This window comes from Anguilla rostrata, chromosome 2 (assembly GCF_018555375.3).
Source record: "Anguilla rostrata isolate EN2019 chromosome 2, ASM1855537v3, whole genome shotgun sequence".
Lineage (NCBI taxonomy): Eukaryota > Metazoa > Chordata > Actinopteri > Anguilliformes > Anguillidae > Anguilla > Anguilla rostrata.
In genome coordinates, this window is record NC_057934.1 from 56,137,836 (window position 1) to 56,153,865 (window position 16,030).

Below are 16,030 nucleotides of genomic sequence, written 5' to 3' on the forward strand. Positions count from 1 at the left end.
ACTTCATTCTGCTTCTGCTGTATATTGATATAAATGTGTTTTAGGTCAAGAACATTTCTCAGCAGCTCTCATAATATATAGTTCTGGATGGGAATTATTCCAGAATAAAACTCAACAAAATATGAATTGTCACCATTCCATAGTGTCATGGTCAAGCACAAACAATTACTCACTATGTCAAACTAACACTAATAACATTTATTTACAAACAATTCTTGAGAATAATAGTTTCTCTAAGGATAAGAAGGAAGCCTGTGGGCTTTTCCACTGTAACGCACAAGATAGAATTTTTTTAAATCCTATTTTTTCCTTTAGTAATGTGGTGCAGTTAATTTGACTGTCTCCTATCTGAACATCAAGACAACACGATAAATACAATGGCACAAGGTGGGGTCTCTTCTCATATATTATTCCTGTATTAATTGGATTATGTCAATTAGATTATGGCAAAAGGGAACAGTTACAGTGCACACAAAACATACAAAAGCACCCCATGTGACATTCAAAAGCAGCCCATGTTTGGATAACCACTTTTAAGGACAAAAAGATATTTGGAGTTTGTACTACTGCTCTAGTGCACATAAAACATATACATATTGGACACTGACATTCCTGCCCTCAGTATTCCATTGTATGCTTTTCATATCTCTTGGGACAGTAATCACATTTTTTTTTCAACCTTTCAACACATAATTAATGGAAGGTTACTCTGAATATTTATACTCATGGCATTTGGTATGTGGAGAAATAAGCAGAGATCACCAGGAATTCATTAAAAACTGTAAACATTTCTATAATATATGGTGTGCTCAGAATGCTCAGTGGAACACATGGCCCTGGGAAAATTCTGAAACTAATATAATTATTTGCATTTTACTGTCTCTACGTATACATAATATGTCACAAAAAGAATATGTACAGCACAGAATCTAGCACGTCGCTGTCATAATAACACTGTGGTGAGCACAAATACAGTTTTATACATGTCTTTTTTTTTTCTTCTAGCAGGCTTGAAATAACTTTAAATCATGGTGGACTAACCCTGCCTGTGTCCACCAACTCAACTGCAAGTGTGAGCACTGACTTTCTCTGCAGAACCATAAAAAAGATCACAGTTTTTACAGGCATCTAGGCAAAGTTCACTTCTATTATGACAAATTTATTCTTATTGTAGACCAAGCCCAGCCAGTGATGACATTTAGATTATTATGAGTATGTACAGCAAATACATTTTTTTTTTTTTGCAGCAAGAGAACTGATCTGGTATCAATTACATTGACATCTGTTAAATGGCTGATGCAAAACCTTAATTACAATTCCCAGCTATTTCCTCTCATGCTTTGCTTTGTTGCAAAGGTCTTGTACAACAAACAGCGATTAATTACAAGACTCAGTCACATCACGTCTTACCTTTGGTACAATTCTCAGGTGTTTACATTTGTAATCTCGCCTCACATTTGGAATAAATTGTTGAATGTTAATTGAAAAAGATGTGCTTACTTTCTTTTATTGAAACTTTTTAGCAAATTCTACTTAAAAAACCATTGGTATGTAAGACGTCTTACAGCTGCCACTGTTAAAAACATATGCGCAGTGACAAAAAGTGAATAGCACTGCTGCAACTTGATTGCTTTACTCTTTAAACCAGAAATATTTTCTTCACGCAGAACTTTTGGTGTTGCTTTGTTTTGCATGCAAGGCCATTATGTTTTGCAAATTAAGGTGTTATGCAGGGTGTGACAACACCTTCTGGGTAACCTTGTGAAGTAAGATAAGCAGTAATGGTGATCTCCTTACATATAATATTGCAGCTGTAATATTTCAACCTGGAAAACTCCACTTGTTCAAGGCAACACAGATGGCACTTATTCCCAAGACCACAGTACACATTGTACAGGCTACACTGTACCAATCTTTGCCTGGTAGTTTTCTATTGAAAGGTCTGCTTTGATGTAACCAGCATGCACCAAGCAGATGGCTTTTATGAGGATGACATATAAATGTCCAGTTGGCCTTATTTTCTCAGACAATTGTGCCCTTTAAGCCTTCCTCCTTCATTTGCATCATGTCCTGGGCATGACACTTGTCTGTGTCTCTTCTCTCAGCTAGCAGGTAAGAATGAGACTCCGACAATGGACTGCAAATGACTGTATTAGCCGTGTTGTTCCATTGCTCACGGGGTTACTGTTTGCTGCTATCTTTTAAAAGGCATTTAATTGCTCCTCCTGTTGTGAGCAGCTGTGGTGCTCTGGGAGCAGAGTCGTGGGAGCCCGACATCCTCCCTCTCTAATTGAATGCGCTGTCCCACAGTGCCCTGCACTACTGTGGTGCAGAATTTGCTCTCATCACGCCACCGTTTCAATCCAAGGCCTGAATAAAAGCACATGACTAAAAGAGCTGTGTTGCTGGCGTTGCCATTAGCACATTGGAGGAGAACCCCCCATTGCTCTGATTGCAGTCCATCCTTCCTGGGTTTCGGCTTTATGGAGCGGCTTAATAGGACACCGATGGGGGACTAAATGAATGGAAAATACTGAATGAATGATGCAATGAAACAAACAAACCCAAGCAGAGCCTTTGCGTTTCTGCGTTTCTACCTGTTAGAAAGCTTCCTGATACAGGAGGAAGAGAGGTTAGAACTGAAAAGACGACAAAATGAATGTCATTCTTCACATACTTAAAAAGTGACAGGCTAGGTAATGATCCATCAAATGTGTGCGGTGAGCCTGTCACTACTGTGCCTAAAGACTCAAGGGTTGTGCGCTCAACAACCCTCATTTCCACAATTTTTGGGGTTATTTTTGTTTTTAAGCTTTCTCTTCCTTTATTTCAAGGGGAACTGAAAATCAACTATGCGTAGCCAAACTTTTTCTCAGAGTGAAAATAAGTTGGGCTGCAGGGTCAAAACACAGTATTATGCATGCAAGAGTAAACGAAAATGAAGAAGTTCTGTGTCATCCTCTGTGCCATTATTTTTAGCATACAAAAACGCCATATTTGAAAGCGGTATCTGGAGCTTTCGGTGAGATATGGATCTTATTGAGTATTCCTGCAATTTTTCTCTGGGCACAGCCAGAATCACACATGAAAGAAGCAGGGAGCTGCTCTCTGATTCATTGTAATATAAAACAGCTGGAAAAAATAACTATCATTCACTTGAAGAAGAGGCCATTACCAGTATGCATGTCTTTTTAAGAGCCAGTACTAGAATCCCAGTCCAGTTGGGCCATACAGTAAACCATGTCTAATTTACAGGCAGAAAGATTTGTTTATTCAAGTGCATCGGAGGTTTGGAGCTGTGAGAGTGATTATGTGTAGAGGAAGTCATTTACTGGCTTTTATTCACGTTTATCTGCAGCAGAGAGCATCTTTGTATTTTCGAAAGGCATTCTGATGGAAAGCCAAATCGTCAGGATAAGAGGGAGGGGTAAGAATTTGAAAAAAAAATTTTGTAAGACTGTGAGAACCAAAATAAATCTGCTCATTTCCCCCCTTCCGCCTTTCCAAATACAAGCTGCTTCTCAAACACCAGAGTTAACATAAACTAATGAGGCGAATCATTATTGTTTTCACACTATATGCCAAAGTCAAACGTCCTTTTGGATCATTTTTCTTCTTACGGTAGTATATTTTTTTCACTGTACACCACAGAGATTTAAGCTGGCTTGTCTCAAAACTCAAGGGCAATTAAAGTTTGTGTGGCGGAAAACAAAGATACTTAAGGGAAAAAGCCGGAGGGATCACAGTGAGCCAAAAAGCCTGAGAAAAGGGCTGGAAAATTATTTCTTCTAGAAAATGGGATGGGGACCTTTTAGATGTGGTATGGGTCTATATGCACCAGGGAAGCCTCACTTGTGCACAGTACCTCAGAGCCGGAATGTATATTAGGGAATACTTTTCACAGGCACTTGACAAGGACAAGAAGCATTCTTTTGAACTTGGCCGGGTGAAAGTTTGTTTAACTCTCTGCCGGTACATAAAAGCAGTGCAGGCACCCTCTCCAAACCCGTGCGTAGTCAAAATAACAGAGGCTAGATGCGCTGCGGGACGCTGACACATAAGTAATGGAAAGACAAACAGTAGACATTACGCCGGTGTGTTTGTTATAAACGAACGGTAAACTGGGTCTATTTTGGAAGGCAAATTGGCAATCGGGGGACACAGTGAGCGCTTGAGTGAGACCTCCAGGGGACGGTGAGAGGCTGGCGCATACATAGAGCAGCGCGATCAGTGGAAGAAGCCGAAAGGCGGATTAGAGCAGGGGGCGGCAGACTCAGACGCCCGCAGACAGGAGCGAGGTCACAGGAGCCGCAGGCGGAGGACATCTTCTGCTCCCTGCGCAAAGCCGCTATACAGATTCTCCTCACTCAGAGGAGTGCTGCTTGCTATTCCCACTGGTCACGGCAAGTTATACATTACGACTAGGGCCACCAGTCTGTCTCTATCACACGGATTTGAACTTGTATTTAAATCCCCCACGTGGTCCTTGTAGCTACTGAAATGGCACCATCAAGTGGTTAATCATACAGTTGAGTGGCTAATTGTGATGTCAAGAAAGACAATGATTTGACCTAATACAGGGATAGTGAAATGAAGGAAAGTAAACATGGGTGGAAAGGCAAATGTAGGCATTATGTGAGTGTGAATGAATGCATCTGTATCTGCCAGACAGATGGATTTATTTTGCACGATGTGAAGTTTAACAATAAATCATACAATGAAGACAACAACACACCAACTATTAAAAACAAACAAACAAATTTAAGGTCAGAGATCAACACTGGGGGGGGAGGAATAGACAGCCTTGTGTGGATGCCGTTCTGTATACAACAGATGTGTACAATGTGCAAATTGAAAAAGTGGATAATCCCAAATTATGTGATTTTTTTAAACAACCATGTGATAAATGGTAGGACAGTTCTATCAGCCAGACAGCTTTGACAGAAGTATATATTGTAGACTGTTGCTTTGGAAACCAATTTAAATTAAATAAATAATCAAAACAACTAAATAATCAAGACAACTGACGGCATATCCGTGGTCACAGACAAGTCAACTGATGTCTACAATAAAAACCAGCAATAAAAACACGTCTTTCAAATGAATATCACAGACTGGCTCAGCAGATTCGCAGCACAGACAAAATGAACCACCAATGCTTGAAAACTCACAACTTATTACAACCCCGATGAACTAAACAAAAAGGCCATGTCTCTGTCAGCTAGCTCACATTAATTAACGCTGTCCGGATTTTTGATCCCAAGAAAGTGTACAGGCCTAATGTAGCCAGTCTCCCACTAGACTGAATTCCTGAGTTTGAGCACACATTAATGTTAAGCTACTGACAGTGATCAAATTTAATTATACAGTTTAGCACCTTGAATTAATTTACCTCTGCTGCAGATAATGTTATTATTAAAACCATTTCCTCATTTAGCTGTTTCTGAGCAAATTAAATTTTATATAACTGCTCTCATTCTTTTTTCCACTCCTGCAAACAAAAACTAACATTTCTTGTACAACATACAAAATATTCTTGTCTGCATGAACTTGACACGTTGCTTCTAGTCTGAACATTTATGTAAATCATTTGTGCTTAATTATGATAATTGCTTTATCAACATAAATTATTGGGGTGGTGAAGCCGGTATAATTATTTGACACATTTGCTTGACGCTTGTTTGACTAAAAGGCTGTTGAACTGGACTGAAGCACTTGTGAGGAAACAGTTGGAGGCAAACTGATGGCTCTACCCCTACCTGTCAGAGCAGATGACTGGACTTATCACCTCCTAAAGACACAGTATAAATTGGTCTCCTTGGACACCTTTACACCTATCTAGGCAAGACAAATAGAACCCTCTCCCATCCATCTGATATTCCTTGCCTTTGTGGCACCTGCTTTTACAGCTAAGCGTCTCTTGTAAAAGATGCTGTTGTCTGAACTTGACACTGAAAGGCCTTGGAAGCAGACTGTCACAGTAGAAGTGATTGGTTAAGCCAGCACAGGAAATGAGGGCACTGGGGAGGTTCCCAATACAAGGCATTTAAATTTAAAGATTTAACATAAATCAGACTCTCAACAGACCAGGTGCAATACTCGAGATGGATTGTTGGGATAGTGTCAGTTTGGGTCAGATTATGTTGCCTTTTGAAGTTTTTTTTTTTTTTTTTTTTATGCCAGGAAGAGCTTACATGCATAAGATTCAGGACTCAGATCCTACAGCATAATATGTACCCAATGTACTGTGAAGTCATTAAGAATAATATTCCTCAAGCAGAAGATTGATTTCCCCAAAAGATGAAACATGTGGTGTGTGTGTGTGTGTGCCTGTATGTGTGTATGTATGTGTGTGTGTGTGTGTGTGTGTATGCATGCATGCGTGTGTGTGTGTACTGTATGTGTAACTTCTCCCATGTTCTTGTAGCATGGTACTTGCCCAGAACAGTATCAAACAGAGTAAACAAACATTTTTTTTACTCTCTTGGGTTTGATGGTTGGGTGAGTATAGCCATTAAAAACTTTATTATTAAAAAATATATATAACCTGTGCTCCCCCAAGAATATTCAATTCAACATCAATTCAATTTTACAAAATAATGGTATTTACAAAGAGCATTATCCCAAAGTAGCTTCACAGGATCACAGAGGCAAGGGAAAATTCCCTGGCTGGTGTTCGGAAGAAACCTCGAGCAGGGCCTAACTCAGGGGGGAGCTCATCTGCTGTTGGCCGGCACCAAATAATGGCGCCAAATAATAACTAGTGAAAGAATGGTCTCATTGTTTTCAGACCTGAGTGGAAAGTTTGCTAAGGAGCTGAGTTAAACATGCAGCATGTGATAACCGTGTATGTTCCCCCTGCACCTTCTCCAGCATAGTCTGGAAAACTGTAGCTACTGTCAACTACTGTAGCTTTGACCGACACGCAACAGATCCACACAGTAGCCCACGGAGAACCCACATTTCCACCGCTTCCTTTTTAAAAAATGTGCACTTATTATGTATTACGGTAAATTATTTAAATTAATCTTAGGACCTCATGGACTGAAAGGAGACGGTAAAATAAATGGTGGCCAATAAATAGTAAATTCTCTAAGCCCCAAGACAGCAGAGTGCTGCCTTATAATGTCCAGAATGCAAGGGCAAGAACATATTGGAATAAATGCATAAAGTATGATTATGAGTAAAAGGTACTGCAATAAAACATTCACAGAGCTTGGGAATCACACACGAGTGACCTTTGGATTTGAGCCATTGGACAAATCCCAGGGGGACACAAGCATGCTCCGTAGCACGTGATATGCGACTGAGTGCTGCCGTCCAGAGATAAGCGAAATGAGAGGAGGTAAACCCGTAGGGATTAGCTGCGTCTGCAGGTTGGAAAGGAATTCGGTGAGTACCAACTTTACAGTCAGCCTGGATTCTGCTAGAGGGAGAATTCTCTGAGTGCACTGTTTACTTAATCGGGAACAGGCCAGAGAAAGACGTGAACTTATTGTTTGTAAGACCAACTCATAATAATGGCAATCAATCTTACATGCCTATGAGGGTTATGTTCATACATCATAGTACTTTTGAGTTGCACTTCAGGGACTTCCACACAAAAACATACACGCAGGCACAAACACATGCACACACACACACACACACTCACACATACGCACATGCTCCCAAAAAGAGAGCCATATCAGGTGTCAGTGCAAGCCTGATGAGATCTGGAGGGAAAACACAGGGCCAGAAGACTTTTCCAGGCAATCACAAGTCAACATGTGTCTCAGAAACATAGATGCCATTAGATAGCACTGCTTTCTGCTGCAGCTTATTTTGAATGGCGCCTAGGCAGGGAAATGTGCGCATGCTCAACATTACAGCATGCAGAACCATTTATTTCAGAAGTCTCCGGTCAGGAGACTCCCTTGATCAGTGTACCACAGGGATTGATATACTTCCGGATTAGCATATTAGCAAATGAGTGTCAAAGATTGAGTGTCCAGTTTGCCCCAGGTCTCCCAGAGTGAACAAGAGACACTAATACCCCCCTACCCCGTGAAGCACTCAGTGCTGGACCAGCAAGATCTTATAGTACATCAGTTGGCTGTGGCTAGGCTGCTTTACCTAACTTCTGCCAGAGAGAGATTATCTAGTTGGCTGAAATCTATGTGTATGTCATAAGCAACTGGCACAGATAAAGGCCATAGACACATGCGGGCACACGCAAAATTACAATATGAACTAAAAAATGAGCCTTGCCAATACTTGCACAATATTTCAAGCACAGTTGTGTTTACATTTGGTATGGAAATTATAATGTGTGTAAAAGCCTAAATCTAATATCATTGGGGGGAAATGACTCAAAATATTACTTGTTAAACTTGAAATTAAATTCAAGACCTCCTGTATCCTCCCTCAAATTGCTATCACTGGGGTTCAATGAGCCCGTCCTAGCTGAGTTTAAATTGCACTTACGGGCTGTGGAGCACTGGTCTGCAGCTCTTTGAGCCTCTCTGTATTCAATCTGACATCCGCACAGCAGAGCTTCGAATGCCAACTGCCAGATGATCGATTTTGGAGCCTGGCTGAATTTAATTTGTTGGATTTTCTCTTCTTTTTTTCATTAATGACATTTCTTCCCTTCTCCACTTTATCACACTTAGCAGATTGTGAGAGTGTCAGCTTTTCCTATGCCTATGCTAATTTCTTATCCTAATTACCAGAAAGTTGTTATTAGTTTAGTTCTGTATACTTGTGAAAAAATAATAAAATAAAACTTACACATACACAGAATCTTTCTGCAGGACTTCAATTAATACTGGATCAGAATAATAGATAGATAAAGTAATTACACAGAACTCCATCAAGCAAGATTTATCTTTGTTTTTCCTCTTGGTGGATGTTACTTGGTATCAAACAAAAATTGAAAGTAACATTTTGGTTTATTGTTTCTGTGTGAAGCAAGGCATAAAGTATAAAATAATGCATTTTAAAACCAGTTGTGCAGTACACGACAGAGTAACAGCATAGGTACGAGCAATAGAGGGTCTCCACACCACATTAATTGCTTCCTGCATTCATGTCACTGTGTCAGCTGTCCCTGTTCTCATTGGTCGGGCCCTCCAAAAGGTGGGGTTAAAGTCAAATAATTTTGTTTTGAACAATTTTCTAAAATCAATAAAACTTCATTACTGGAGTTTCCTCATTGAACTGTATATAACAGCCGGCAATAATGTCTGTCACAAAATAAATAAACATCAAAGAAGGGGAACTATGAAGATGTGCTACAGTGAGATAATTGGAAAATCTCCCACACTAATGTAATGACACCGAGACAGTGGACAGACTGCGGCAGCTAAGCCAGCTCACTCACATTCCAATGACACAATGACACAGAGGCGGGGGGGGAATAAACGGTAAATCATAATGCACATGATTAGGGTACCCTCAATACCTTATTGACTATTAGGGATCTGGAGATACAGGGAAACCAATTTGGTCACTATCATTATGGGAAGAAAAAAGACAAGTGCATAATTGAATTGAGGAACAGACAGACTGCGATTAAAATGTAAATAATACAGGTGCTAATCTGTTACCGCTGGAGACAAACGCAGTTGTGGGGGTGATGTGAATGTCACCTTGTTGAGTTCATTTCCTCCGATTATGCAAAGACAAAGCACAATGGCCTTGAAGCCAGGCTCTGGGTTATCTCTGCCAGGCCTTGGGGGGTTTCTGATTACCACACAGAGAAAACACCATTCTGCAGGGTTTCTGCCTGGAACTGTGGGTTCTGTGAATGAGGCGATGGCACGGAAGATTACACACATACAGGAAAATTACAAACTTAATTGGTCCATTCAACAATACCACACAGCTGAACATTCACTCTTTCCATGTGAATTTGCTTCTTTTTTTTTATAGCTAATTGCAATAATAAAAACACAGCCAAACAGGCAAAGGGGCAAACACGAGAAGCAAAACAGGAAGATAACTGACAAAAAGGAGAGGACAAAATGTGAAGGGAAAAGGCAGGGGGGATGTATTTTTTTTAAATGTCACACAATTAAGGTAAGGTGTACAACATTTATCAAATAAAAATAATAAACAAAAATGTGAAACATTAAAAACAAATTTAATCAAATCAGAATGTTGGCAGGAGCCTCACAGATGCTCAGACAAAGTCAGACATAATCCAGGGAACCCACACAAACAAATTCTGGATGGACAGCATGCAGCTGGGCAGCTTTTTTCTATAATAATTCTTGTGGATGCTGCAGACTGGTCGTCAGCCTAAAACATGGTTGAAAATGTAATTTATCAAGTCAATGAACGCCTCAGCATTCAGTATTTCAATGATATTGACGGGTGCTATTTTTTCCTCATCAGAAGAACACCATCTGGATCGGTGTCATAAAAAAACAGAAACCTACTCACTGTTGTCCTTCTCTGGTCACCTGCAGTGAGGTCGGCAAACTTGTTTGTGCCAAGAGGCCTGATGGGAGCTCCACAGAGAGAGCGTCTGTCCTTGGTCCACAGGGCTGGGGCCAGATGTTCATAACACAGAGTGAATAGTTGAGCCTTTCCTCAGTATCCCGCAGCGGTGAACACTTACCGTGCACCAGGGGGAGCAGGATGGTGGGGGTGCAATGGGGTTTGTGGACCGGGGGGGGGGGGGGCGGCTTGTGATTTTCATTATATTCCAGCTCAGCTCCACGGTACATACAATACAATAATTAAGTGTTATATGAAAATTATCAGATATATTCTTTTTTTTGGGGGGTGGTCTGGGTGGAGGAGGGGGAGACAATACTCTGAGTGGGCAGGCCAATCCCTATAGGGACCACCCATACAAGTGAACTCCCTGGGTGCACAACAAATTAAAATAGTGAGCATACCTGTGAGCCTGGTATTTTATTTTCCCTGTCCGTAGTAGATGGGCAGTATGTTATGCTACAATGAGCAATGGTGCTATTACGTAGGCGTAAATTTCGGGGGGATGCAGGGGATACGTCCCCCTCAACATTTAGAACACATGCATTTGTCCCCCTGAATTTTGTGTTTTCCATTACATAAATAAAGACATTTCCACCATGAATTGATGCAGAAAAGGCACAAATTGGTGCATAAAAATTCACCAGAATGCAGGAAATGAAGTGTTTAACACTCAAAATTTCCTGACCCCCTGCTTAATGTGTCCCCCCCCAATATTCAAAAGAAACCTACGCCACTCTGCTATTATATAAAGCTGCAATGCGTTTTCTTATTTAAGGAAATTACACTTTCCTGGGAGTTCTAAGTCAAAACAATGTAATCATAATCGGAGACTGGTCATGAAAATTTTCAATCCATAATAGATAGTACAGAAAAAAAGAAGCACCACCATCATCCATAGAAACTACAACATCATTTCTTCAGTCTTACAAAGCATTAGTTTGAATAGCCCTTCTCAGAATTGTTGAGGAAATGTTATTTGATGGCATGAATGGTTCTATTGTGACACCTTATATAACACCTTATATAACATCAGTTATCAAAAGATCATTTTCCCGTAGGTCATACAATAAAATGCCTGCTTGATATAAGGCTACTTATTCATGCATAATTAAATATTCAAACATCTCTAAATGTGACTGGAAGTATTTTAATACATTGGGCACAAGTCTAAGTTATTTTTCTTCAGGCAATCTCCAGATAGGGACAGCTGTTTGTCATGTCTTGAGAGATGTTCTGAGAGATTACTCCAACTGGACACAATGTACCATCACCTTCCCTGGGCAGTGATACAAGTTTGTTTGATGAACAACACAGATACTGTTTGAACCCCTGGTTTAAATGCAATGCCAGACTGGCCTCCACTTGTCTGAGTGAAATACAGGTAAGTAGTGATATGAAAAGCAGCCAGTTAGCCACAGTAATGCAACAGACCTGTCTTATTGTCCATAGAGGAAAAGGCGGGGCATAATTGCATACAGTTTAAGGACAACAGAGACATGACTTAGGGCCTTTAAAGCCCACTGCTGCACCTATTTAAATACGGTAATCACCGGTGCTGCATGTTTTGTGTAAAGCTGGTATCATTTATACCCCTCCATGCATTTCCTGTGCTTGAATTAATCAGTTTGTAAGAGGATGGTGGCAATACTTTGATGGTATTCTCCTGCCTCTATGTATTTTCTGAGACCAGACTGTGTCAGCGAGTGCAGACGAACGCGCAGAGGTGTGGCGTGGCATGAACTCACCACTTCAACTCTGTGCAGCTTGTGCAACCGTCCCGCACAGTGCCCATAGAGTATTAATAGCAGCTTTTTTTATTGTGTTGACAGGCCTGGACGAGTGCAGGGTAGGATGACTGTGGGGAGGGCGGAACAACAAGACACGTCTGACAGCGAGGAGAGGAAGAGGCAGCACGGGCAGTGAGAGGGGGGATTTCTACATCGCCAAATGCTCACTCAGCCATCCGATAAGATTTGTATCTATGACCAAAACAGGCATCATTGGACCTCAAGGACTCCATCTAGGCGGTCGGACATGGATCAAATCCTGGCATCCACCAAAAAATCAGCCAAAGAGTGAAAGGCTGCACTGTTCTGTTTTCCAGGGGTTCTGTAGGCCTCATGGCCCTGTTTTCCTGTCTGGCCACATTCATTTCTCCCTGGCTTCTTCTGGCAATCAGTAAAGAATGGTCATGGAAATGTCAGCCTTAATCCATCCCCTACCTCTTTAGGTAACATTCCTTCTCATTTCTAGATGGCATGCCTTTCACTTTAACAATAGCTCTTCAGCGGTTTCTATGGTAGCACAGATATTTATTTCCCTTTTCAGCTCCTTGAGGTTTTAAAAAAGTTTTTAGTCACACTGGAATATAAATGGAACGCAATGGTTGAATAGCCATATGATCAATTAAAATTGTACATTTAAATACATTTTAATTAGAGAAGTTCAGACTAGGTTTAATTTGTACATGAAAATTTGGTTACGTGTAATTTATTGTAGGGCATTATGCTAAATGAAAATGTAATTAATATTTGTAGTTCATAAGTCATCAATCAAGGAAATGTAGTGTAAGCTCTGGACAATCATAGGAAAAGGATATGTTAACTATCACAGCACAATACAATCCCTTACTAGAACTACTACTACTAATATGTCACCATTTTACTCAGGCAAGAAACAAACTTCAAAGCTGAATAAGATTTGTTGTTATTCACGAAACCGCTTCAAATGAGTAGGCAAGCAGGGTGTTAACTAATAATAATCACTAAAACAGCCCATGTCACCATTTAATATTTCTGCACTACCATTAACTCGCCAATTTTCCTGCCTGTGATAAATAAAGTGACTGTTTTCTTCAGAGGAAGGAGTATTTTCATATAACGCAATGGAAAGGGATCCACTTGGGCTTTCAGTAATGTTGTTTTACATAAGAAATCCACAGAGGAATTCCCTGTCGCAATTCCATACCTAAAATATCCATGGAAACTGGCGCAAAATGTGACTTGTCCTTTGAACTCCTTATGATCACAATGAATTAAATACTGTTCTGGTGGTGCTTCATAACATTACATTTCTCAGCTTCCCTTTAACATACTTTGCATTTAACATGTAAATAAAACCGCAGATTTGTATAGCCAGCAGGTTGAGTGGCAATTCAGGTAAGGGAACCTGCCAAAGACAGTTTAAAAAAAAAAAAATATTGTCATTGGTGTTGCTGTTATTGTTGCTGCTACTGTTACTGCTATTGCTCTACACAAATGTCCTGTCAATTAGCATGTCTGGCTTGATTTATCACATCTCTTCTGAACACAAGTAGTTTCAGCCTATGAAAGCAGAAAAAGACAATGGTGGCGGAACACAGGATCATTCCATAGTGGAGTAATGGGGCCACTTTTACGCTTGGTACAGACTGCTCCTCGCAGGGCTTTTCATGCTGACCCGGGAGCCACAGTGGATGGATGTTGCCTGTAAATCATCCTGAAGGGCGCACTTCAAAACCACAGATTCCTCACATTCAGACTCCAAATTTATTTTCCACAGGGAGCTGTGTACTTGGACACAAGCAGGGCTGGCGTCTGCACTGCAGTCTGGTTTTACAGTCCTGGATGAATAAAACAGCCTTTCTTCTCTGTAGTATGACATTAATTTATTTCTTATGAGAACACATGCATCTTTTTCAGAGGAATAATCCCTTCAGTTAGTATAAGAACTGGGAAGAGATGTGAATCAGCAAACTCTCTTGGGAAATGCTTTTTCACTGCTTTCTTTGTGCTGTGCCCACAACTAATTCATATACGTTCTGTCAATGCTGTCGGTTGTATCTATGCCTTGCTGTAAATCCCAAAGGTGTTGTGATGTTTATTTCATTTTGCAAACTATTGGTGTAAATACTCAGTTTCCATTATATTATTTAAGGACATCTTGAAGCCAAACTGTTCTTACACTTGCATTAAATATTCTGATTGGCAAAACTGAGAGGATTTCCTTGTGTGCCAGGTAATGGAAACTGCTACAGCAAAACCTCTTACCCTGTAATCTTAACTTCATACAGGTAAAAACTGAAGCCATTTTAATTTATAGATATAACATATTGGGTGTTATCACACTGTCTCCATTTTCATAAGGGAAAGAGTCAAAAACAGATCTGTGTAGATGGATAATACCTGACTTGGATGGCAGGTATCCACAAAATTAAGCTTAAGTAGGGAACAACCCATACCTATACAACACAGAGAATTAGGCACTTTTCAAGGTTTCTGATGGAAATAACTACAGTGACCACAGACTGAACTCCTTACAAACCTTAACGTCTGTACCATCTAACCTCATACAGTATTAACACAATTCTGATTTTTCTCTCATACAGATGGCATGTGAATGTCCATGTGTGTTTCTGTGTGAGTGATTCTGTATGTATGCGTTCCCAGGTTAATGTTGAATTTGACAGTCCTTCATAAACTAATGACTACTCCAGATCACTCGAAGAGTTATAATCTGGAGTAACAAGCCACGTAGCCATCTTGGGAAATGTGAGCAGTTTTTAAAGAGGATGTCACAATGGAGTTATAAAGCATTTTGGAAATGTGCCCAAGTCAACTAAACAACTGTAGTACTCTATACCCTTCTTTAAGCATCCTCTTGTGAGCACAGACCCACCAATAGTTCAAAAAGCGACTGCTATTGGTATAGAAATTATCCTCAATGCTTGTGATCCAGATATTTTCTGCCATGGGCTCTAAAATGAATCATGTACTGGGTACATGCTGTCGGTACATTTTATCTGACATGAGTGTACATGCACCTTGTAGAAAGAAAAGACCTGTCTAACCAAATCTAATTGATCACAGTTTTGATGTAAAATATTTCTCGAAGAAAGTATTCATGTATCAAACAAAACATCAAATGTTTGTCTTTTCCAGTAAATGTAAATCTCTTCAAAAGCTGAAATAAAAATGGAAATGGCATGACATAAGATATTAATCATGAATAGTTTTTCTCCTCAGACATCATTACACTTGTAGAGAATCAGACCCTGAAACCATATGTTCAACCAAACTTTGTTATCAAGATGGATGAGTATAGAGCAATAAAGCTAGAAAAGAGTTATGATTTATGCAATATTAAAAGTAATTCAATTACACTAGACCTTTACTTATGGGTATTTAAAATGTCTGGGAAAAATTTAAGTATTAATTCATTAGCGATCCTTTTAAAAATAAAAGACTTTTTGACTTTAAACTATACAGTACTGAATAGCTTTTCAGAAAAATCAGCTCTGATACCAGCTTTATAGTTGTTAATATATAATGTCAGTGACCACAAGAATACAGGTGATAAAATATTAATATTATGGAAATAAAATCTGTCATCTTTAAAACTGAACATAAATGATATTTCAAATTTACAAAGTACATATGGTCCCCATTGGACTCATATGTACCCTGTTAGGGTTGAATTAACACTGGACATTTTATGGTGTGGTAACAATACAAGTACCAGCAAACAATAATTATTAGACAAGCAAAATGTAGCATTTAATTAA

General features: G+C 39.8%; 1 protein-coding gene across 1 annotated transcript in view; it reads left to right on the top strand.

Moving 5' to 3' along the window:
* Positions 1 to 15,458, top strand: part of LOC135248513 (urotensin-2 receptor) — a 38,716-nt gene extending 23,258 nt beyond the window's left edge. Inside the window, exon 3 of the mRNA XM_064323248.1 lies at positions 12,318 to 15,458. The gene's annotated coding sequence lies outside the window, so the exon portion shown is untranslated. The remainder of the gene's footprint in view (positions 1 to 12,317) is intronic.
* The last annotated feature ends 572 nt before the right edge of the window (positions 15,459 to 16,030 follow it).